The following is an 8,195-nucleotide window of genomic DNA, read 5'->3' as shown; positions in this document are numbered from 1 at the left end:
TATATATATATATAACAAAGCCTAAAAAAAAAAAAAAAAAAAAAAAAAAAAAAAAATATATATATATATATATATTGTGTGTGTGTGTGTGTGTGTGTGTGTGTGTGTGTGTGTGTGTGTGCATGCCGCATGCGTAAAGACAAACAGATGACGTTTTTCTTGTGTATGTACTTTCTACAGTAACCAAATAGACTAGACTCTCCTTGTAACATTGCTTATGTTATAGTGAACAAATCAAATTTTTTGCAATTTCTTGACCTCGTCTTTTTTGCAAGAACCTGCAGTAGTATAATCAATGCGAAACAGCAGGTAGCACGGCTGTAATGCATCCAATACTCTTGTACCGATTAGGAAAACAAGCAAAACCTTGATTTGTCTACATTTCACACCAAACTGCTGCCAACTTCAACTGAGCTCTTTCAAGAAACTGATCGCCATCTTGAATCATATGAGAACCCAATGGGTTCTTCCAAGTTCTTACCATGAATTACCAAGAACTTTGACCTGTGTGTGTGCACGCGTGTCTGTGCATGTGTGTTTGTTTGTTTGCTTATTTGTTTGTTTCTTTGTTTGTGTATGTGGCACAAAGTTAAATGGCTGAGTCTAGAATGCCCAAGTGTATGCTTTTGGTTAGTTACCAGCGAAAAGATATTTTGTGGTGTGAAATTACACAGGAGAGACTAGACGATATAGTCTCGCGTAGTAGCCAGACCACTCCCTTCTCACTATCTATAAGGCGGGGGACGGTTTAGTATGGGTTCCTTTGATGTTGTCATGTTTCACTTCTTGTCTAGTGTTTGGGAGAAACAGGCCTATTCAGGGCTCAAAAAATAGGTCGTCAAGTCGTCATTTGACAAGTCAAATTTTACAACTGACAACTAACGTTGTAGTCTAAGTTGTCAAAGATGACTAGAGGAGACCAAGGCTAGTTTGTAATGGCTTTCTCGGTATGCAAGCGGAAAGCTGTACTGTATGCCGCTTTGACGCTCACATTGGGACATTTGTTGTACAATGACATGTACACGTAGTAAATTATACACCAGCAGTGTATACAAACTGGTCATATCCCAGATAATGAACGAGGAATGAGAGAGCCATCTCAGGATTCCAACAGAGTAAAGGCATGAGGTTGTGACCAGAGAGCACGTAAGGAAATAGAGACAATGGTAAATCTTGTAAGTCAAAATAGGTACGATTTAGTAGGAAGAAACGGACAACTTCCGCAATGTGATACGTGGAAGTCTGGTTGAAAGTCTGCCTAGTTTTGACAAAGAGAGGTGGTATGCGTTTAATCACTGATCCAATTAGCTATCAGTATTGTGTTCCCTGCCTCTGCAAAGATGTCTTAGCTCTGAACACGTCGTATCCATTGGCTCAGCGGTTACATGCCATTGTGAAGTACGGAATACTGCCCTGTATGCTTGCATTGCACTGAATTTCAAAATGGTGGTGGACTCTAAACACCATGATTGATATCAACATCACATCCTAGACTAAAAATTTTAACGACTTAAAATTTTAGAAAACTCGTCAAATGACGAGAACTAGTTGGACCAATTTTTCGAGCCCTGCTATTGATGACAGATATGGGCATGTATCTCCGTGACTATGGGACTGAAGCCATCTCTTGCATGTACGCTGTCAAGTAGTCTGGTTTGCGATCATTTCAACACAACTTATAGCAGAAATGGTGCCAACTTGTTATTCTCTGCTCATGACAAAAACAACAAACAGGAAGGTGAAGTTCAGTTACAGTGACGCAGCTTTTCAAAATTGTCTACTCCCAACATCGCATTTGACAAGGGGCATCATCTGCTCAAAACTGTGCTGAAACATTGGCAACTGCTGAACTGGATGTAAACCAGGCTAAGCGACAACATCAAAGAGATGCTTTCATTCCCAGTCACTGACGTACAAGCCTATCTCTGTCATCAAAACTTATTCATAGTCCTATTAGTCCTCATCATTAGATGGGGAGCAGGACACGACAACATCAAATGAACCTACCAGATAGCAAAGAGAAGAGTGGTTTGGCTATGCAAGACTAAGATTAAACAGAGACCTGCAACATCTTTAACATGCAAACAGATTGGTATGTGGGAGCACAAAAATGGTTTGCAAAATTGGTATGACTTTTGTACAGCAAATGTAGCACAAAGAAGAAACACCATATTACAACAAGAGCAAGAGAAGAAACAGAAAATACCAAGATTGCTTGGACCATGGTCTTGACATTTCTTGTTCCAACTGTGCGATTATTAGTTTTGTGTTTGAAAGGGTATCGTTGTTTTTCTTGAGGGGAGTGACAGCTAATTCCAGAATAATTACCGAGGCAAAGCCGAGGTAATTACTCGAGGCCCAGATATTTGGGCTACGGGTACCAATAGACAAGACGTAGAGTCATTCTTGACCAATAGACAAATGTGATGTCATCGTAAGGCTCCACCTCTCTTTGTTTGTAGGTGTTAACACCATCAGGTCATCCGTCCTGTTTAGTCCTTTGCTCTAGATAAGGGTTTAGCACTTAGAAACAACGCCTAATCTACATTTGCAACGTGTATGTCTTTCCAACAACAACCAGTCGTCTAGTGAACGCTACTTATGATTGCGCGTGTTACTTCACCACTTAAGGCGAGGGGGCTGGCTGCGTGAGACTAGAGGCTACCTGACTTGTAACATTTGGCTTGTTCCACAGTGTTTCTGTGGTTCTGGAGTCTGACAGCTTGAATTAATGTTTGGTGTGCATGGCTAATCAATGTGTCGTCTTCAACAGGAATTTGGTGCTTCATGGGAATTCGCGAAGGGGAATGTGCATTGTTGATGACAGCATGTCTGTTTGTTGGACGAAGCGACTGACCTATAAGTACGCAAGTCTGTACATTGTTTACACGCCTACATTGGAAACCTTAGCTGAGACCAGTGGGTTGGGCTAAATACTTCAGTATGCAAAACATCACGTGATATGATTACATCGGCCGAGGGTTGAACACTGCAGTGCTTCTATGTTCATTATTGATGCAATTAGCTGCCACTTGCCAGAGGCAGAAAAAACACTACCCTCGACAACGCCTATACTAAGTGATTTGTGTCATGGAAGTTCTCTTCTAATGCAACAAAAGATGCTTTGAAATTTCTGATTCCGACAGTTGGACACACTGGTTTCAGGTGATCGTATTCATTTCCTTCAGATGACTAGCAGTTGTTTTCCTGCGGGACAATTTAGTGTGCTAGGTTTTCTGTTCTCATGTACTTTCAGCTAAGAGCAATAACATGACTTAGCGAGTAGCGTACTCAAAACATATATGGCTGGAATGATTTGTGGTTTGTGACTATGGCTGTATTCACACTAGGGTTACATCCCAGGTTTGTGCTAATTAATCATAACACCCTGCTGTACTATCATACGCAAGGTGTGTTTTCACATGTTGAGCTTGTCCAGTTGCCTCTAATTAGTCATAATAGGCTGTGTGAACTCTAGCAGACTGCAACTGATTGTATCATGTACTCACGCTACACTACTCAATTCCCACTCAAGAATTGAAATGTCTTCCGACCGCTTTCCATCTTCGAGTGCTTTCTCCAGGTGTAGGGACCACAAGCGTGTGATGAACAGCAACGACTGCCTGAATCTACGGATGCGGCAGAGTCTTTCACTACAGAATTCTGCAAGTCGTGCTACAGATTTGATTTGCTCAAGAAAAAACTGCCAGCCCAACAAAAAGTAGAGCAATCTTCTTTGATTCATTGCTGTGATACTCGATAGGAATAAACTGGAATGTTTTGACAAGCGCTAACCCCAGCGCTAACCATACATTTCAGAAGGGCTAGGCTAGCCCTGCTCTAGCCCACATTCCTGTTGTAAACTGACCTGATTATTGTAATTGGTTATGCTAAGCAGTAGCAAACCCAGTTCTAAACCCTAGTGTGAACACAGCCATATGTGGATGTGTAGTGGACTGTCTGTCATGCTCAGGAATGTGCCATGCTCTTACTGCTGTCTAATCATGGAACAGTATTTGTATTTGATCGTACATGGCAGCGGCAGCCAGAGACAATGAACAAACTGCCAGTCAGATACTCCAAACGTTCGTGAAAGAGTTTTTTGCTAGAACAGTGTAACTTCTGTTTGAGATTGCCATGTTTGTCAGAAATAAACAATGAAACTACCAGTATGGAACTGCCAACGCAAAAGCAACTGCTTTCTTGACTTACGAAATTTATATGGGAACCTGATATTGCATAGCCATGAGTGATATTTATGTCTGGTATGTGATAGCTCTTGTTACAGTAACTGTACTTTGACGACTACAGACTATTTTTGGACTTTGCAGTTGCACTTGTAAGTGAAATGACAGTCGATTTGTATGATTTCAGATAGATTTTGCAAGTAGTGATCCTAAAAGAAAATAGCATCTATTATTTATTTGGAGGCCGTCCATAATTATTGAATGATTTTTAAATCCAAACAACACATTAGAATTTCTTCTTACCTACCCACCTTTACTTAATACAAACAGCTGTCCACAGTTGTCAAACAATTTTTCCATCAGCAGTTGACAGGTATCAATTTCAACTGCATTCAAGAATGCTGTTTTGGACTTTTAACTAGCAAACCCACTATCTAATTTTGTCTCGTCTACGTCTGCATTGGACATCGAAACAATTGTACTAAACCCTAATACACTAAACAGCCAACCTACTTATTTTTCTCCATAAAAGTGTGGCAGCCCTACAAATGATTGTTGGTAACCAACAATCAAAGGTGTATGCTGGACGCAATTTACTAGCGCATGTGGCCAAAGTGTTCCTTTAAAGTCCCCAGATTGTCTAGCAGTTTTTGTATCATGTCATGTGATATTTGGTATTCTGATTGGTTGATAGAGTGATTACAAATTGTTTGTACTCGATATCATACTGCTATCAATAGCAACAACTATACCCTACAATGGCTGGGATCAATATAGATACTACACCTACTACATGTAGTATCTTAGCACTACTATCAACCAGTAATTGAAGCTCTATTACACCCTCGTTTCAATACCTATGAGCCACTGTTCGAAAGTGCGTGGGTGGGTCAACAGGCTGTTCGAATTAGAAATCATTTAAACATTTCACATGTCAGTAAGGAATGACAGTGCGTGAGATTACACACAAGTGATTGAAAATTCTGTGGCAGCAAGATGCTGGTCTTCCTACTCGTAGCAACTCAGTTGTGCAAGAGCAATGGCGTGACGAATACTCAAAGGACAGGAACGCTAGAGACGACGTGATAAGAACGTTGGAGTCCAAATGGAAATGCACAATCATGAATGCCAGCAAGAATATGTATTTCTGGCAATGTGATGAACTGGAATCAAAATGGTTGCGCTCACATGTTGGCCATGTTCGTCTTGCTGACTACAAGCAGCATAAGAGTGATCAGATGCGGATACATTTGGAGTCTCAGCAGCATCTGTGGCAGGAGCCATCTCTGATCGCTGCCTTGAAAATACTCTCTCACGCTCCTTCTCAACTCTCTTGTGTAGAAAAATTGTTGGCGTAGCGTCTACCTTCAGTCTTTTCTTCCCATCCTTTCTCCTTGATTCTAATTGTGAGCTGTGGAAGTGTGCCTCCAAAGAAGACAGCAGACGATTCTCATTCATACACATCATGAAATACTGTAGGTAGCTGCATGCCTGCTCTATCTACTACAATGCAGCTAATCACGTCCTTACAATAATGCAACATAACAAAAGCGACAGAATAATTTCCAAAGCTATACTACTACCAAGTTGTAGTACAAATGAATATCCACATGCAGGATCTCAGAAAGGAGCAGAGTTCACCATCGATCATGCACTTACAAATCTAAAAGCAAATGAAACAACAGCTGGTAGACGGTAGTAAACATCAAATTGCCACTCAAAAATTACTTATAGTACCTCACACAAGACACAAGTAGGAGTGCAATGACGACTTCCATTTCTTCCTACTAAATCTGCTTTCCCACACCTTTCTTTTCACAAGATCTCACGGGTAGCAAAATGTTCTGTGTCCTTTCTCAGCTCGATTAGCACACACCCAAGTAGAGCAACCAGTCATGGCCTATCAACGGCAGAAATCGTAGAAAACATGCTAGCTGGTCAATCTGCGGATGTCGCACAGTTGCAGCTGGACACAACATGGCGTCCATAAAACATTTTAATCCGGGATACTTAGTACCACCTATTTCGCAACTCTTATAAGGCTCTGGAATCACCTATTAAAAACAACGTTGCACGAACATTTACTAGTAACTAGAACTACCTTGCCACTTTGGTCAATGATCTAAGAGATACATGTTGGACCAGTACTGTAAGTACGTACACCAGCATTGACTTGCTAACAATGCTATAACTATTGATACATAATACTGCATATGTGTGTCATTATATTTACTAGTTCAAATGCACTTGTTTAGTTCAGTAGTTCTAGTCATGTTAATCATTTGCTTTCCCTGATTCCCTTTCCTTCACATAGACTGCACTGGGAACTTTCAAAACAGATCGAACTTGTAAAAGGTTTTTAGAAATGATAACTACTGATTAACTTATTGAAAAGAGAATTGATATTTGGTGATTTGTTGGTTTTAATGTAGGCAAGTTGAAAGACTGCTACTCAGAAAACAAGGGAAACAGTAATCCAAAGACAAGAGGAAAGAGATGTGACATAAAAGCATATCAAGTTTCTGACAGAAGGTAACAGTCATCAACATTTATTTAATTAGAGGAACACTCCGGAGAACTGCGCAGCTTTAGTGCACAGCCAAAATAACGAGGTCGGGTGATCGAGGGTGTTCTCGGAAAGTGTTTCTGCGTAGCGCTGACTGCCTTGTAAACTGTTAGAACACAATCAACGACAGCGTCCATTGCCTTTTATAATGCCAAAACGCATATTCTCTCCATGTTGCCGGACAGAAATAAATCGAACCAAGAGAAGGTCAGTCTCTAGACAGTCTGAAAGTAGCACGGCGGTTACCAGCATTCTTGGAGCAATGGAAACAACAGAGAGACCATTTCCAGGAAAGATTTTGCCTCAGTAAGGCTCACATGATCTGATGGCGCGTAAAAACGCTTCCCTTGGCGGACAAAATTTTTGAAAGGCCCCCCGCAGTTTTTAAGTTATAAGTGATGAAACATCTGTCAGGTTGGCTCTTAGATAGTGCCCAGATACCTAGCCTCGAACTTCCAGATCAGAATTCTAGTCTGGACCAGAACAGTACTAAATGATTTCGGAAATAGCCTTCTAAGCCAATCAGCGTCTTAGATCCGGAATGGTGGGTCTAAATTCTGATTAGTTTAGCAGTAATTGGTTATGCTAAGTGCACTAGCGCTGATTTAAGCCATGAGAAATCCTTGTGGGCGCTAAGTGCATGCCAGAGGCGCTAAGTGCACGCTAGAGTTGTGAATAGAGACTTTGGTTCATGCACGCGTCTTAGTTTTAGTTTCAGCTCTAGTTCTTCGATCTTTTCAAGCTTGCGGTGAGAGAACATGCACAGCAGTGTCGCTAGACCATCACCTTTGACAACTGGTTGAGCGGTAGTCTCGCTAGTCGAGCGGTTAGACTAGCTAGCGTTCTGCTGCAGAATCGAAGAGTCGTCGTTTCATGTTGTCCACTAAGATATCACCGCAAACACGGCAGACGTCTTCTTGAGATCCATGGCATTTATGTTTGTGTAATGCAAAGCGCAATATCTTTCCATCTCACTATTGAACTTGGTAAAACGATCCTACGTTGTTAGACTACCCTTTAGTATCGCTTCTTGATAAGTACTTCCGAAACTATTTCAGTATTGTTTTGGTCCAGACTAGAGTTCGTGCGCTCTCTGGTCTGGAAGTTCGAGGCTACCAGATACCCAACTTGGTTAGTACGGATTTCTTATTAGGGAGCAAAGGCGGAGCCCCAGCCTAGCGCATATCTCCGGAATGCTCCTTTAAAGCCATATGTAAGCTACATCTGTTGGTCAGGTTGAAGTATCGCAATGAGCAGCAACAACGGCAGAAAACAAAACGTGGTGCAGCTATACTCAATCGTCGAAACCTGGATGCTTAATAATTTTAGTTGGTATCATTATCATCACAAGTGGTTCTGATTGATTTGTTTGCTAGTGTAATGGCTTGTTTGTCTGTTTATCATTGTGTGATGAGTGCATGCCTTAAATATGTCTTTGTCAA

At 41.1% G+C, this 8,195-nt stretch overlaps 1 long non-coding RNA gene across 1 annotated transcript; it reads left to right on the top strand.

Annotated features, from left to right (window-relative positions):
• The first annotated feature begins 6,340 nt into the window (after positions 1-6,340).
• LOC134194256 (uncharacterized) lies at positions 6,341-8,195 on the top strand. The gene is made up of 2 exons (XR_009972175.1): positions 6,341-6,719; positions 7,989-8,195. It is a non-coding gene; the product is annotated as an uncharacterized LOC134194256 (long non-coding RNA).

The sequence above is a fragment of the Corticium candelabrum genome, chromosome 18 (assembly GCF_963422355.1).
Source record: "Corticium candelabrum chromosome 18, ooCorCand1.1, whole genome shotgun sequence".
In the NCBI taxonomy this organism is placed as follows: domain Eukaryota; kingdom Metazoa; phylum Porifera; class Homoscleromorpha; order Homosclerophorida; family Plakinidae; genus Corticium; species Corticium candelabrum.
The sequence above is the reverse complement of the archived record's forward strand: the minus strand, read 5'-3'. Positions and strand labels throughout refer to the sequence as shown.